We start from the raw sequence: 16,344 nt of genomic DNA on the forward strand, positions 1-16,344 counted from the left end.
ATGCCTCTCCTTAGATGTGTTATGCCCAAAGAAGCTCAGGCTATCCTCAAAGAATTCCATGAAGGATTTTGTGGGGACCACACTGGGGGCAAAGCTTTTCCTTGAAAGTATTAAGGCAGGGTTATTTTTGGCCTACACTAAAGAAGGACTCGAGGTGTATTTTCAAAAATAAGACAAATGCCAACGTTTTTCCACGATTGCTCGAGTTGCGCTTATGGAGTTGACTATGATCTAATCTCCCCTGGTCGTTTGCCATTTGGGGGTTAAACTTAATTGGTTCATTGCCAAATGGAAAATGGGGAGTTCGCTATGCAGTGGTCGCGATCGACTATTTTACAAAGTGGGTTGAGGCCGAACCAATGGCGAGCATAATCTCAAAGAGAGTGCTAGACTTCATGATAAAAAATATAATATGTCGTTTTGGACTCCCGAAGAAGATTGTGTCTGACAACGGAACTCAATTCGATAGCGATTTGTTCACGAACTTTTGTGAGAAGTAAGGCATAATCAAGAGTTTCTCGTCAGTGGCATACCCTCAGGCTAATGGACAGGTGGAGGCAGTGAACAAAACTCTCAAGAACAATCTAAAAAAGGAATTGGATGATGATAAATGGTTATGGCATGAACAGCTCCAGCAAGTACTTTGGGCTTATAAAACCTCACATCGCACCTCTACTGGGCATATTCCCTTCTCACTAACCTATGGAAGTGAAGTTATGCTCCCAGTCGTGACCTTGGTGAGATCAAATAGGCCAAGAACCTTTGACCAGGAGCGAAATCACGACCTGCTAAATGTGTTCCAGTATCTATTCGAAGAATGGCGAGAGGAATCATGGATACAAGTCGCCCATTATCAACAAAGGGTAATACGATACTTCAATTCAAAGGTCAAAGAATGAAGGCTCGAACTAAGAGATTTAGTGCTTCAAAAGGTGTTCTTAGCCAACAAAGACCCTACAGATGGTGCTTAGGACTGAACTGGGAATGACCATATTGGAACGTGGAAATCTTGTGAGAAAGAACTATCAGATTAGCTCAGCTAAATGGAGAGGCGGTTCCACGAACTTGGAATGCCTTGCATTTAAAGAAATACTATCAGTAATAGGGTCTATTTGTTAAGTTCAGTCTATGTTATCATTTTTGTAAGGCTTAATTATAAATGCAATATCTTTTAATTTAATAGAAGGTTGTTGTGTAGTTTAAACATGGTACCAGAATTTGTCCCTAAATCTTGTTTAGTACGAGTTCATTGTGTAAAAGTGATCTAGAATATTAATAAAATTTGATCACTTGGGGGGCAGGACTGCATTGAAATTCAAAAAAGGAATTAGATCACAAAATATATATGGGGATTTAAAAGACAATGAGAGAACTCACGGTCAAAGACATCCCCAGGGCGGAGTCGAGGACGGTCATGGAGGGATTTCCTTCAATAGCCTCCAGCTACCTCCTGGTGAGCAGGTTGATATGCCCGACCATGTGACTGGTGATCCCTTGGAGTGGAGCCTGCAAGTGCTCCGGGTGCTTGTCCACCTCGATGGGAGGACCTGACATTGCGGGAGGAGCTACATCAGCAACCTGGGGAACTAAGGAGGCATCCCGGGGAGTTGGAGGATCTTCATTGGTTGTTATCATGGATGATCGAGGTTGTTGTTAGGAAGAGGCGGTCTTCTTGGCCTTCGTTGGAGTTCCCGTCGAAACTCCAGCCCCAGATGTGGTCTTCTTGAAGACTCGTTGTCTCTTAATGACATGGTGGGAGCGGGTGAAGGAATTTTTAAGATTCATATTGTCTTCTACAAAACGATCAAAAGAGTTAGAGAAATTCTAACTGTGTAAACAACAAAAAGTAAAAGTACAAGAATCCTAGGAGGAAAATACAATGATTAGCTCCGGATTAAGGACCGTACTAACTAGAGTCGGGACCTCTAATCTTGGATTATTGGTGGTGGGGGAGACTCTAACAAAGTTACATTGGGGACCCTTTCAGGCTCGATCTCTTCATCCGGGCTAGGCTCATATTCAGCTTGCCTAAAGCCCGGGGTAAAGGCACAGTCTAAGGCATACCCAGGTTGGATGTTTGTTCCATATTGCTAAAAAATGGTGGACCTAAAATGGAAGGTGTTATCTATTGGTATTAAAAAAGCAAATCAAAGATATGCAGCGGAGAATGAGACCTTTTTAATAATTATTAATACCAGCCAAGATCTCTCTCTCTCTCACACACACACAAACATATATATATATATATTAAATCACATACAATCAAATTAGAGATTACCTGTTGTAGTCTATCAAGTGTCCTCGAATATTTTTGTATAAAATCAACGATCTTCCTATCCAACTTTTGAAAGCTCACACCTTGATCTTCTAGACCTATCCTCAAACATACAAGGACGTGTGTGGGCACGTAGGATTCAAAAGGTTGAATTATGAATCTTTGGATGTACTCAACACATGTGATCTAGAGATGTTTGCTTGAGAGAAGAGGAATTGAACAGTTTTCAGGTTTAGGAAAATTATCGTTTATGTCTCAGAGAGAGAATCTATTTTTTAATCACATAAAAAACCATCTTACTGAAAGTATCGCTTTATCAGTTTTTATAAAGATAATTAATCTAATTAATTAATCTTTATTTTATTAAAAATAGAATTCAAATTAAAACTGATCTATTATCACTATTTAATTATTTAATTTAAATCATATTTAAAAATGAATAATTAAATAACTTATTAAACAAATAATTTGAAATTCTAAATTCAAATCTCATGGATTGGGGAATCCCTGTGTGTGGCGCTACACTCACTACACAGTGAGTGTGTTGCCCCACATATTAGGATTTTCCTTAATTTTCTCATTTGTTTGTTTAATCAACTTTTAAGACAATATATTTATCCCAAAATAAATATTAGTTAATTCAAAATTAACTTTATCTTAAAATATTAGTTTTAAAAAAATAAATAAATATCATATTCTAAATAAAATATTACTTATTCTCTCTCTATATATTAATCCAAACATGATTAGTATTTATTTTAACATAAAAATTTTCAAAATAAAAGCTATATAGTAATTAATTAATTCACATGTTGACTGTGTTTTTAGCCAACGACGTGAGAACGTCAATAACGACAAGCCTTCAAGAGAATGTAAACGACAACGGACAATTTTAATAAAGAAAATAAAGAACACACAAGATTTTTATAGTGGTTCAGCCCCGATTGTCGGTAATAGCCTAATCCACTTAGAGTTATGATTTGTGGATCCGTACTCAAGATCAGATGGACTGAGCCAACTGAGTTTCTTCAGTACAGATTGCAAAAATACAAGAATTCTCTCAAATATCAGCACTTTCTCTCTCTAGAATACTCAGACCCAAATTTCTCTCTCTAGAATACTCAGACCCAAATTTCTCTCTCTAGAAAGAAGAAGCAGAAGAAGCCCCTCTCTCATCCCATAAGCCCTCTATTTATAGGCTTAGGGTCATACATACAGTATCCCCTAGAACCGGGATATTTTATTATATTTATTACATTAAAATTGCAAAGAAACATTCAAAATTCAAAATGTAACAAACCCCCCATTTGTGGGAAGAATGAGAGATTCCCGCATATCTTGTTGAAGCTGTTTCTGGGAATCTTGACTTAGGCTTCCTCTAGCTAGTTGATCCACCTCTCCTACTGACCACCCATGCAAGTGCTGGTCGAACATGTGCATGGTGGTAGGACAAACATTTGTTGGTCGGACGTGCATGGTGGTAGGACATGCATGGTGGTAGGACATGCACTTCTCTCCTCTAACATGACACTCTCCTCTAGCATGCCATGTTTCTCCTCGGACCAAATCCTTGGGGTCTCCTAGGACAACCCTCTTGGGGTCTCCTGGGACCACTCTCTTGAGTTCTCCTCGGATGCACTCTCCTTAGCTCTCCTAGGATGCACTCTCCTTAGTTCTCCTCGGATGCACTCTCCTTAGCTCTCCTAGGATGCACTCTCCTTAGCTCTCCTAGGATGAATTCTCCTTAGCCTCCTAGGATGCATTCTCCTTAGCCTCCTAGGACCAAGGTGCACTTGGCTTGGTTATGACATCTTTCAAGCAGTCCAAATTCTTCGTCAGTCTACCGGGTCACTTTATCACAACTCTGAGGAGTCAATGTATTTATTGACTATTTAATGTGTCTTTTACGGACCATGTACTGCCATTTGTCACCTTTATTGCCACGTCATTGATCTCCAATTTTTGGGTATAACATCACAATTAATCAATTGCCCATAATTATCACATTCTTATTTTCTCGCCCTGGAAAGTTAATTCCTTAGCAATCTATTCATTCTCTTTATAAATCTTTCTTATGACGTTCTTACCCTTAACAATGTAGGACAGATGTGATCTGGGGAGCATGGACCTATAATATGAAGCTCCAATAAACTAGATTATCAATTAAACAATTTAATCTAATAATCTTATTTATTAATTCCATGATTACTCCACTTTAAATATGGAATTGCATTCTAAGTATTTATAGAATTATATTTACAGAATTTTCTCTTGTATAATCAATAACTGCAGTTATGTCCTCCATGGGGAGGAACGCCCCTACTTTCAGATGCTCTTCACTCCGGACCCCAAAATTATCCTCCAGGGGGCTACAGCTCCGCTCACCATCCATCGCAAAATGGGCGTAAAATTTGGAGTTTGTCTCAATCCCATGACTCCTCATAATTTTTTTCACTTAGGGCATAGAGATTATACGAGACAAGATCCTCTTAGCCTTGGAAAAGCCATCACACCTAACCTCGACCTCTCGTTCCACCACTAGCCCGAAGTGGGGAATAGGGGTCTCAGCGACTTACTTGTCCTGAGAAGAGAATCCTATGATAGCTTAGCCTTTCTTGTTGCACATTTTTAAGGTTTTAGCTCGCCTGGTTACAAAACGAATGTTAGAGGGGACCTAGGGATGTAACCTTGTTTCAAGATCATGGGAGAACGCGACCTAAAGAACAAAAGCTTCACTACCCGAACTAAAGCTTCTACGTGCTGAAAACGTGTCTAAAACCCTAATACATGTATCCACGCGTGCCCTTGATTCATGCCCCCTTCACCTCAAAAATAGTGTATCGGAGTAATGGTTTTGAAATGCGGTTTTAATGCAAAACCACCCCAAAACCGTGTCCCTTAAGCTACTCAGTTTCAAACCTGACACCCTTAAACTTTTGACCTAAATTACTACCAATTCAACCTCAAAACCCAGAAAAAACCCAGAATGTTGCCTTATTTGTGCTTTACATTCTATCTTTGTTGGTCCTATAAGATGGCTTATCTACCTTGGCGTACCAAAACCCAAACCGAACCACATACATAACCAAAATAAAAAAGAAAGAACTGGAAATCTTCATAAACATATACATAAATGTGTAGAAGAAGTTTAAAGTAGAGAAAAAAATACATACTTATGAGTTGGTTCTTGATCAAAGTTTGGAAGAGTAAGAAAAGTCGATATTGCAGATGAATTTCTGGGAAAAGATCGGCAAAGAGCACTGGAACTCGGGGGTTTCAGGAAAGAGAGAAAAAAGGAAATTTGAAGGAAAAGGTGGTGAAGAATCAAAATTTTCACTCCTATATGTACATAAATTTTTGGGAGAAATTTGAGCCACACGATCAAAGAAGTTCACGATCTATGGGCTAAGATTAAATCAACCAAACGGTGGCAAAAAAGTTGACAAGACAACTATCACAGTACTCAAAACACTAACGAACGCCTATAACAAGTAGACACGTGTCCTACACTCGAGTGGGTAGGTGGGCACGTTTTCCCACAACGGTAGTAGAAAAGCCCCTACTATGTGTGTCAGGAGTGACGTCATACACGAGCAGAGGCTTGGGGGGGAAATGTTATACCCTACAAATACGAGCTAAATCATCTTATTTGAGGTATAACTATCGAGCAATAGATGAAGGATACAAGAGTGAAGACATGTCATTAACTCCAGATTAAATAGCTCAAGACTACATCATCGAGTTGGGTTATCATGAGATCCTCCAAATATTCCTAAATTTATGTGATAGAGATCTAATAACACAATGTCCAGATCACCCATGTCAGTCCTTGAGCATTACTCGGGTCAAATTTCCCTGGCGTATAACCTCTAGTCCGAGGAATATACTCAGCCTGCGACATAAGGGTTACAGACTCAGAGATTCGTTATACGCAATTAATACTTGTAATCGTGATCTAATAAATGTATAATATCAAGGGAGTTAACATATTTAAGGAATTATGTATTTGGGAAGTTACCCATACTTGTATGCTACCAAATATTGTACGGTAACCCAAAATTGTCCATCAATCCCATATAAATACAAAGGGAATTAACAGTAAAAGGGATTGAATTTTGTATGCAAAAACTCTGTAGAAATTGTCTTAAACAATTTCTCCAAGAGTTCGTAAACAGAATAATATAGACTCGTGGACTAGGTGGATTTTAACCACTGAACCACGTAAAATTTCATGTGTTCTATTTTTACGGTTTACAAAAGTCTAATCTCCTTTATTCAGATTTCTTAATCTATTGTTGGCAAAAAACCGCGTCAACAGGTTTCATGTATGGCATGCAATAGACTACTGCATGATCATTTTATCAATCAAACATCAATTAACATTTATTTAAATAAATGCAATAATCAAATAGATAACTAAACAATATATGATGAACCGAGTACTATTGAGTATTTCTAAATTTACAACCCTTGAAAAAATAGACATTTAAATTATAAAATGGGCTTCAGTTGTGTTCAAGACTTCAAACTGCTTCTTCTTCTCATAGGCCCATTTTCATAATTCTCAAGAATCCATTAGGCCCAATAATTAATTAGAAACTAATTTTCTAATAATTTTATTTAATTAAAACTTTTTTTAATTAAACAGCTCATTTTGTCATCTTTTTAATTTAGTAGAATTTAAATAATTCAAATAATCAAATTCAAATAATTATTTAAACTTAAGATAAGATCTCAATCAACTAAAAGACATTTTATTTTTCTAATAAAAATAAAATAAGATAATTAACTTTTCAAATTCAAACAATTTTAAATATTAATTAAATAAAAGATATTAGCAAAATTATAGGGATTTTTTGGGCACCATTCTAGAGTCGACGGCAAGGGCATGCCTCAAAGGAGCTCGGTTGGGTTCGGCGCATGCAGGAAAAGGCTCGGCAATAGCTGAGGTGCACAGGCACCAAGGGTGAGAAGCATAGGCGCAGGCCTGGTGCGATGGGCGCTGGTGCCACAGGCGAAGGGGCACTGCATGGCATGCGCCGGTGGCTCAGGCCTTTTTCTCCTCTTGTGAAAATTACAAAAATTCCTATGTTTCATATGGCTTACGCATGATCTAAGAAAACATAAAAACAATTCCTAACTCAATAGTACCATATAATTATCGATCCATCATTCAAAAAAATCATAATCATCCATTCAATATACATATAAAAAATACAAGAAACACACACAACATTTAATGTATACATATACATAGACTACTCTGGTATCAATTGTTGGTATTAAATAGAAAAACATCAAAATACAAAGTGGAAGAAAATGGGGGGGGGGGGGGGGGGGGGTTTAAAATTTATTAATACTAGCCAAGATCATACATATACATATACATTAAATTAACACAAAAAAAGAAACACAGATAACCTCTTGGAGCCTTTCAAGATTTCTTGTGTCTTTTCGTAAAATCAACGATCTTCCTATCCAAGCGAAAGCTCACACCTAGCCTTCTAAGTCGTTCATCTAACACACAAATACGTGTGTGGACACGTAAGATTTACTTGTTGATTTTAGGATCTCTTAGATATTCTCAACACATGAGATCTAGAGAGGTTTGAGAAAAGAGAAGGCATATGGAAACTTCTAGAAATTCAGGTTTAGAGAAAATTTTATCGTTTCTTTTTTAGGGATTCTGATAACCTAGAAAAACAACTTCTTGAAAAGAATCGTTTCTTTTTAGGTTTATAAAGATAATCAAAAGTATTTTAATATTCTTTATATAATAAATAAAAACTTATCAGTAATAACCATTTTTAATTATTTAATTTAAATCATATTTTAAAAAAATAATTTAATTAATTAATTAATTAATTGGAAATTCAAAATTCAAATCTCAAGGATGATGTGGCACACATGTGTGGCGCCACTCACTGTTTGGCACAATGAGTGGCATGTGCCACAATTGTGATATCCCTGATTTTCTCATTTGTTTGTTTACTTCATTTTTAGAAAATATATTTATTCCCAAAATAAATATCAGTTAATTCAAAATTAACATTATCTTAAAAACTACTAGTTTTAAATAATTATCTTATAATAAGATGATAATTAACTCACCCAAATATTAATACAAACATGATTAATATTTATTTTAACTAATATAAAGTTTTTCAAATAAAAACTAATTAGTTAATTAATTAATTAATTCACAATTAATCAACTGCACATAATTATCACATAATTATATCCTTGCACTAGAAAATTAATATCTTTGTAATTTAGTCATTTTCTCTATTAATCTTTCTTGTGACATTCTTACCCTTGACAGTGTAGGACAGAGGCGACCCGGAGATCATGGACCTATAATAAGAAGCTCCAATGAAATAGATTATTAATTAAACTTTTTAATTCAATTATCTTATTTATTAATTCCATTATCACACCACTATAAATATGGAATTGCACTGTAAGTATTTATAGAATTATATTTACAGATTTTTCTCTTGTTTTCCATTGATGTAATCAATAAATGTAGTTTTGTCCTCCATTTATTGGTTCGCTAATTAGAGGTGGTCAAAATTACCGTTTATCAAGATCATAAGTCTCACTTCGGGAGGAATCGAGCACTCATAAAGATCATAAGGGATTTCGTGCTCTTGGTGTTTATCAAAATCATATTATTAAAGAGGAGTACTTCAAGGTTGCAACAAGAATTTAGAGGGACTCTAAACTTGTATAAGTCAATTGCTTATTGTATTATTGAGACTTTACTAATTGATTTTATCTCTGGGCGTGGCCCCGTGAACTAGGTTTTCCAAACCACGTAAAAAACTTATTGTGTCACGCTACTTTTAGTTTATTTACTTTATGTTCTTATATTCTGATTCATCAACAATATGTCATAATACATCAAAATATATGTCTGATCAAACAATTATCTAAACCATTATGCATCAATTAAATTATTTGTTAAATTCAGTTGGTATTCTTAAAAAATAGAATGTCATAAAATATAAGCTTATACAACTGCAACCAAACCCCAGTAATGAACAAATGTTTGTGTAGCACCATTATCCACCAAGACCACATGCTAAGACCTAACACCAATGACCAATGCTGAGAAAGTAGTAACCAGCTCATGGATGCTCCGATGGTAGATCACCAGATCCACAACCTCATCACCATCCATTCAATGAGCAAGGGTCGAAATGAAAGCTAGATCGTCACCCCACGAACAAGATGAACCAGACTTGCAATGATAAAACAATCACTGTTGGACCAAGCACCATTCTTCAGGAGAGCAACCTGCAAAGCTTCTCAACTGGAGCACCCCTATTGCGCGAGGGAGCACTGGTAGTACTCCAGCCAAGATACAACCCTAAATTTGGGCCACTAATGAAAGGGAAAGGAGAACATCTCGAGGGGAGAAAGTCCCTATAAAAGAATAACCCATTTTAAAGCTATAGACCTTTTTCTTTTCTTTTTAATTTCATTGTTTTTTTCATTTTACTCCTGTAGTACAATTATACTCATGGTCTTGTTAGAAAACCATAAGAAGTAATTTCATTATTTGTTCACTACAATTATTTTGTCAAAGTTAATTGATGCCTGATATTTTTTGGAAGTCATTACAAATAAACAATTGAAACTTAGAAAATAATAGCCTAAAACACTTTCAAAACTGACTTTCAGCTAAGAGATTTGAAAATCATGTCAAACTTGATTATTACAAACTTAAAAAATAATAACCTAAGACTTATTTGCGTTTATTTTTTTTTAGATTATACATTCTCTTCAAAAAAAATTCATAGCAAATAATGAATCTAAAAATGATTTAAGAGGATATATGAACACACATTAAAAAAATATTTTATGATGTATCCAAGTGAAGTAAAGAAATAACAAAAATGGTTACATAGATGATAAAAATAAATTAATTGCGGATGAGATATACTACTTATATATGGTGTGTTTACTTACAATGATTTACAATTGGAATGACTAGTGATTTATTTAATATAGAATTGATCACTTCATATATTTCTTGATTTTATTTGATTTATATTGAGTAAATTGAAATATCTTTGCCCCCAAGTAAGTTCAATTTCGAAATGAATCTGGTTTGGGATTAAGTCCAGGATCATCCATTTTTTTATGCTACATAATGATCTTCTGTCACATCCGAAATTTTCTACAGTAAAGATAACTGAGAGTTATTTTTGAAACTCTCTTATTTGATCTGATTGAGATCAAGAATGAGATTGACTTGGCTTATGGTTTCCTAAACTCTATAAATACCAGACCTAAGCAGCAACTAATCTCACATCTTCACCATTCTAACGTTTCATATTTTGAAGAGTTTTTTTTTTTTTTATGTAAAAGGGTGGTCTTTGTTCAACTATCTCTTTGTTGTTTTGCTTTGTGTTGTTTATTCTTAAATAGATCATAAAACTTGTGAACATGACATACCATCTTCGAGAGAAGATTTCCATAAGTCTCACTTCGGGAGGAAGTGAGCACTCATCAAGATCAGAAGGGATTTCGTGCTCTTGGTTTTTATCAAAATCATATTATTAAAGTGGAGTACTTCAAGGTTGCGACAAGGATAAATCAATTGCTTATTGTATTCTTGAGACTTTACTAATTGATTTTATCTCTGGGCATGACCCTGTGGATTAGGTTTTTCCAAACCACATAAAAGAATTCTCATGTCACGTTACTTTTTTTTATTTACTTTATGTTCTTATTTTTTGATTCATCAGCAATTTGTCTTGATATATCAAAATATCTGTCTGATCAAATAATTTTCTAAACCATTCTGCATTAATTAAATTATTTGTTAAATTCAGTTGGTAATCATAAAAAACAGAATTTCAATTGGTATCAGAGCAGTTCACTAAATTCTTAGTGAGATCTTGTGGTTTTCTTTCTGTTTGGTTTGTCTTTCTATTTGCAACATGTCATTTTTTGCAAAAGGGAGTCCTATAACTCGTCCACCATTGCTTAATGGTTCAAACTATCCTTACTGGGAGATTAGAATGAAAGCCTTCATCAAATCTCTAGATGAGAAGGCATGGAGATCTGTCTTGATAGGTTGGTCAACACCGACTGAGGTTGACGCAAAAACTAGTGAAACAACGATAAAATCCGAGTTAAATTACTCAATTGTTGATGATTCATTGTCTAGTTACAATAACAAGGCCTTACATGCCTTGTTCATTGGTGTTGGTGAAAGGTATATTAAACTTATATCCTCTTGTGGTTCAGCCAAAGAAGCTTGGAAAATCCTTCAAACTCAATTTGAAGGAACTGCTGATGTCGAACGTTCTAAATCTATTATGTTGCAAACAAAATTTGAGGATCTTAGAATGTCTTAATCTAAAACTCTTACTGATTTTTATGAGAGAGTGTCTCATGTTGCTATTGAATTTTTTTGCCTTAGGTGAAAAATTAGATGAATCTGATTTAGTTCGAAAACTTATTAGTTTTACCTGACAGGTTTAGCAGCAAGCTAATGGACATGGATGAGGCCAAAGATCTTAATTCCATGAAAGTGGAAGAACTAATGGGTTCTTTATGAACCTTTGAACTTAATCAATAGATCAGACAAAAAGAAAAGTCCAACAAGGTAAAAGAAAAGGAAAAATATATTGCTTTGAAAAGTTTTGAAAATGTAAGTTCAAATGATGAAGATGATAATGAGTTGGTCATATTGAATAGAAATTTTAAAAAATATATGAAAAAATTGGGCAATAAAAAGAATTTCTAAATTCTCAAAAGGGAACACATCTTCTAAACCTTTTGTTCCTAACAATAAAAAGGGAGTTCAATGCAAAGAATGTGATGGTTTTGGTCACATTTAGTCAGAATGTGCAAATATCTTAAAATGAAATAAAAAATTGTATAAATGCTACTTGGAGTAATAATGACTCTGAAAGTAGTGATGAAGATGGTGAAAATGTTGCTTTAACATTTGTGTTTTCTTGTCTTCCTCGTTTTTTGCATAAAAATAAAAAACTTGTTTGCCCAAACATTATCGTTTCAATAAATAAAGTTACTGATGATACGTCAGGTACTAATGACGTTGTTGACACTGATTCTAATGAATTCAAAGTCAATGAAGATTCGCTGGAAGAATCTTATAAAAAAAATGTAGTATGTATTGGATTAAATTATGTGTTGTAAATCGGTCAAATGAAAAAATTATTAAATCTCTTTCTTGTAGAAATGATGAACTTGAATCAAATGCTAAAGGTTTTGAAACAGAGATTTTTTTATAAAAATGCTAAAATTAACCATCTGAAAAAAGAGCTTGATCTTATAAAGAAAAATGTTAAGATGCTTAACCTAGGATCTACAATTTTTGAGGAGGTTCAGAATGATGGTCAACGAAACAATGCTGGATTGGGATCTAAAGGGTCTCAATCAAAGGGAAAACAGTGTTTGTTCAAGCCCGTTCATTACCTGTTTTTGATTCTGATATAACATTGTAGGTTTCTGATCCATCAACCTCTCAAAATGCCTCATCAACAAAGAGACATATTGTTACAAATTTTTTACACGCAAGTATACGCGTCCGTTTAACAAGTAATATAATGTAAGAAAGGTCAAACCCACAAAGTCTGTTACCAAGTACCAATCATTAATCCTAACATTCTATTTGGTTAACAATAATTTGATTATAAGAATTAAGTAAAACTATTGAAAGAAAAACGTAATTGAAGGAATAAAAGATAGCAAAAGAAATAGAATTCAATAATTAAATGAACTAGGGAAATTAACTTTATCAACCATCCACTTTATATTTCAGTAACATAAATTATACTATTCAATTCTCTCTCGTGATAGCGGGTCAACAAAAGTAACTTATATTCGTACTAGGTTATAAAAGTCTCAACCTTATGTAAATTTTCTACACCTCTATGATAAATGAACATAAGACATGCATTAAGTAAGACAACCCTAAAGCTACACAGACCAAATAGGTACTCTCGTCCTATAATGAATTCTATGTCTATTCAATTACAGTATAATTAATTCTCACTTCTCAGATTTTGAATCAAAATCATATAAATCATGTAATAGATGGCCAGTCAATTACAAGCATTAAGCATAAATTTGAATAGATCACAAGATATAATAGAAATCATAAAACTTGCATTAGTTCAAAATAAAGTTTCAGGAGAATCCATTAACACCCTAGAAAAAGAGTTTAGTTCATGACAGAATTCATAATAACCATAGAAGAATTAAAAAGCATCCAAAATACATAAATTAAAAGTAGAAAAGAAGAAAAATTATGATAAGTTCTTTGATTCCACTTGCAATCCTCCACAATGTGCTTCTATCCATCTCCTAGGGTTAATCTCCTCTTAAAAACATCATTAAGAAAGCCTTTATAGTCCCTAATTAATTATGTGCGAAAGGACAAAATTGCCCTTGAAAAATGCCCTCAATTCGGCTTCCGTACGGACTAGCGCCACAGCGCTGATGTGTAGAGCTACAACTCTATTGTGCTTTGCGTTCTAGATTTTGTCTCTAGAGTATGTAGCGCTGCAACTCTGTCGGGTAGAGCTGTAGCTCTAATTCTGGCTGACTTTTGTTTTCTTCTCAGTAACTCTTACGGCTGCGGCTCTACACCATAAAGCTGTGACTCTAATTCTAATTTTTCACCAAATCACCAATTTGATCCCCGATTTTGCCCAGTTTCCTTTCCTTAGCCCGTTTAATACTGTTTCTTCAAGAATTAAGCGATTTTCCTCCAATTTCAAGTTATTTCCTTAATAAATCGTGAAAACACAATAAATACGCACATAATATCGCACAAAACTAAATAAAAGACTGAAATTGCATCTTAAAGCATACCAAACTAATCCTAACAAATTCCCCCAAACTTATCCTTTACTCGCCCTCGAGTAAAGAACACAACTAAGACTCGATAAAACCTAAAAAAACCAAGTTGACAACCATCAAATAGCCTCAAAAATCATGAATACCATATGCATATAATTCTAAAGAAAAGTAATGTGCTACTTCCAAAATTAATCGAGAATTTCAATCAAAATACTTCACCCATTTACTGTAATCCATCAGTACTCATGCTCATTCACTTATAACCAATAAATGTAAACAATTGAACCAGTCTATCCCTGTCAAATTCTCACCATCAATCCATTCAACACTGTTATTCCATATGCTTGCTATACTTACTATTCTCCACTAATGTAAACAAATACACACTTAAAAATCAATAGGACTTTACAAAGCTTGTAATAGATGGCTTAGGTAAAGGTGGATGAGAAGACATTCTAGGCTCAAGTATACCATAAGCATTCAAACCAAGCAACCTATCCCTTTAACTCAACTTCACATCCCACTGTTACCTTTTTTTTTTTCTTTTTTTCTTTTTTTTTTTCTCAAGATTGAGAATTTTTTTTTCTTCTTTTTCAAACTACATTCCCCCAAACTTAGATTTTCCAGTAAATAACTTAAGGAATGTAGTTTAATTTGAATTCATAATTTCTTTTCTCTTCTTTTTTTTTTCTCTTCTTCAATCTTTTTATGCACTGAGTAACCACATGTTTCTACATATGTCCCTTAAACATTCACTCCCCCTCCAATCAAAAGATATGTTTTTATGCTCATGGTATAGGACAAAGGGAATAATGAATACACATATGCAAGTATAGGCTCAAAACATGTGTTAAACAATGAAAAAGGTCAATTGTAAGGCTAAAATAGGGTAACAAGAGTTAAAATACATAAGGGTTAGCTTGAAAGACTCAATAGTTCAAAGGATGGCCTATATCCTCTTCTTAAGTGTGTATTTTTTAAGATTTCGTCTCAAATAACAAGCAAGCAAGTTTTAGAAATATTTCAACTTGTACAATCCACAGTCCAAATTCAACATGCATATACAAAGTTCAACTCCCACATTTACAGCTATGAGCAATAGTTTAAACAAGTATTCAATTAACCACAGTGAAGTGACAAAGTATTTTAATTAAGCACACAGATTGTTATTATATGCACAACTCTTCCTTTGGATTATACAACATAGCATTCACTCAATCTCATCGGTAACAAATTATCAACTTCATTTACATTCTAACAATACCATGAAAACTAGACTCAAACACAATAACAACTAATACTCAACTTGAAAAACAACCAAGAATAGCAAAGCTAAAAATAAATCACTTCCCCCAAACTTAAGACTAACATTGTCCCCAATGTTAAACTCAAATAAAAAGAAGAGACTTACCTGAGACCCCATTGGATAACATTAAAATGGAGGAGGCGGTGGAGAATGGAATGGGAGTTGTGCTAATTTTTTTTTTATAAAACTCTTAAATTGCGTTTCTGGGCCCAATTGGCGCCACAACGCTGATATGTAGAGCTACAGCTCTAACTCTGAATTTTCTCAACACTTGTTCTCTTACTTCCCTAGAGCTGTGGCTCTACTCCATAGAGTTGCGGCTCTAATTTCTCCCAAAATCCTCAACTCCTCTGACTTAGGCAGCACCATAGCTCTAACTCCTTGAGCTGCGACTCTAATTCAAACTTTCTGGCTTCTCCCCTTCTGATCACATTAGAGTTGCGGCTCTAATTCAACTTTTGCGTTATTTTGTTGCTATTTTTTTCACGTTTTTCACGGTTTTAATTACATAAAATATTTAAAAAAAACTAAACAAAAATAAAATTAAATTAAATTGTTCAACTAAAAATAGCATAAAAATAAAAATAAAAATGAAAACATAAACATAAACTTGAGATGCCTCTCAAGGGCATTGTCGTTAACGTCATTTAGCTGGACGCTGACCTCTTTTTTAAATTCAACTCGGATCCAAACCACCCTGCATGTCCTTGAGAGCCATAGTATCATGAGAAGATGCTCGTTTCTTAATATTGCACATTTTTGGAACTTTCCATCGCTCATGAAACAATCGAGCTTTCTCACTAAAGATCTTTTTCACTTTATGACGAATTGTTCGCTTTCCACCTTCAACCATAGATTTCTTCATAGTAACTTCAAGCTTATTACCCTTACTTTCCACGACATCAATTTTACAACA

Source organism: Humulus lupulus, chromosome X, assembly GCF_963169125.1.
Source record: "Humulus lupulus chromosome X, drHumLupu1.1, whole genome shotgun sequence".
NCBI lineage: Eukaryota > Viridiplantae > Streptophyta > Magnoliopsida > Rosales > Cannabaceae > Humulus > Humulus lupulus.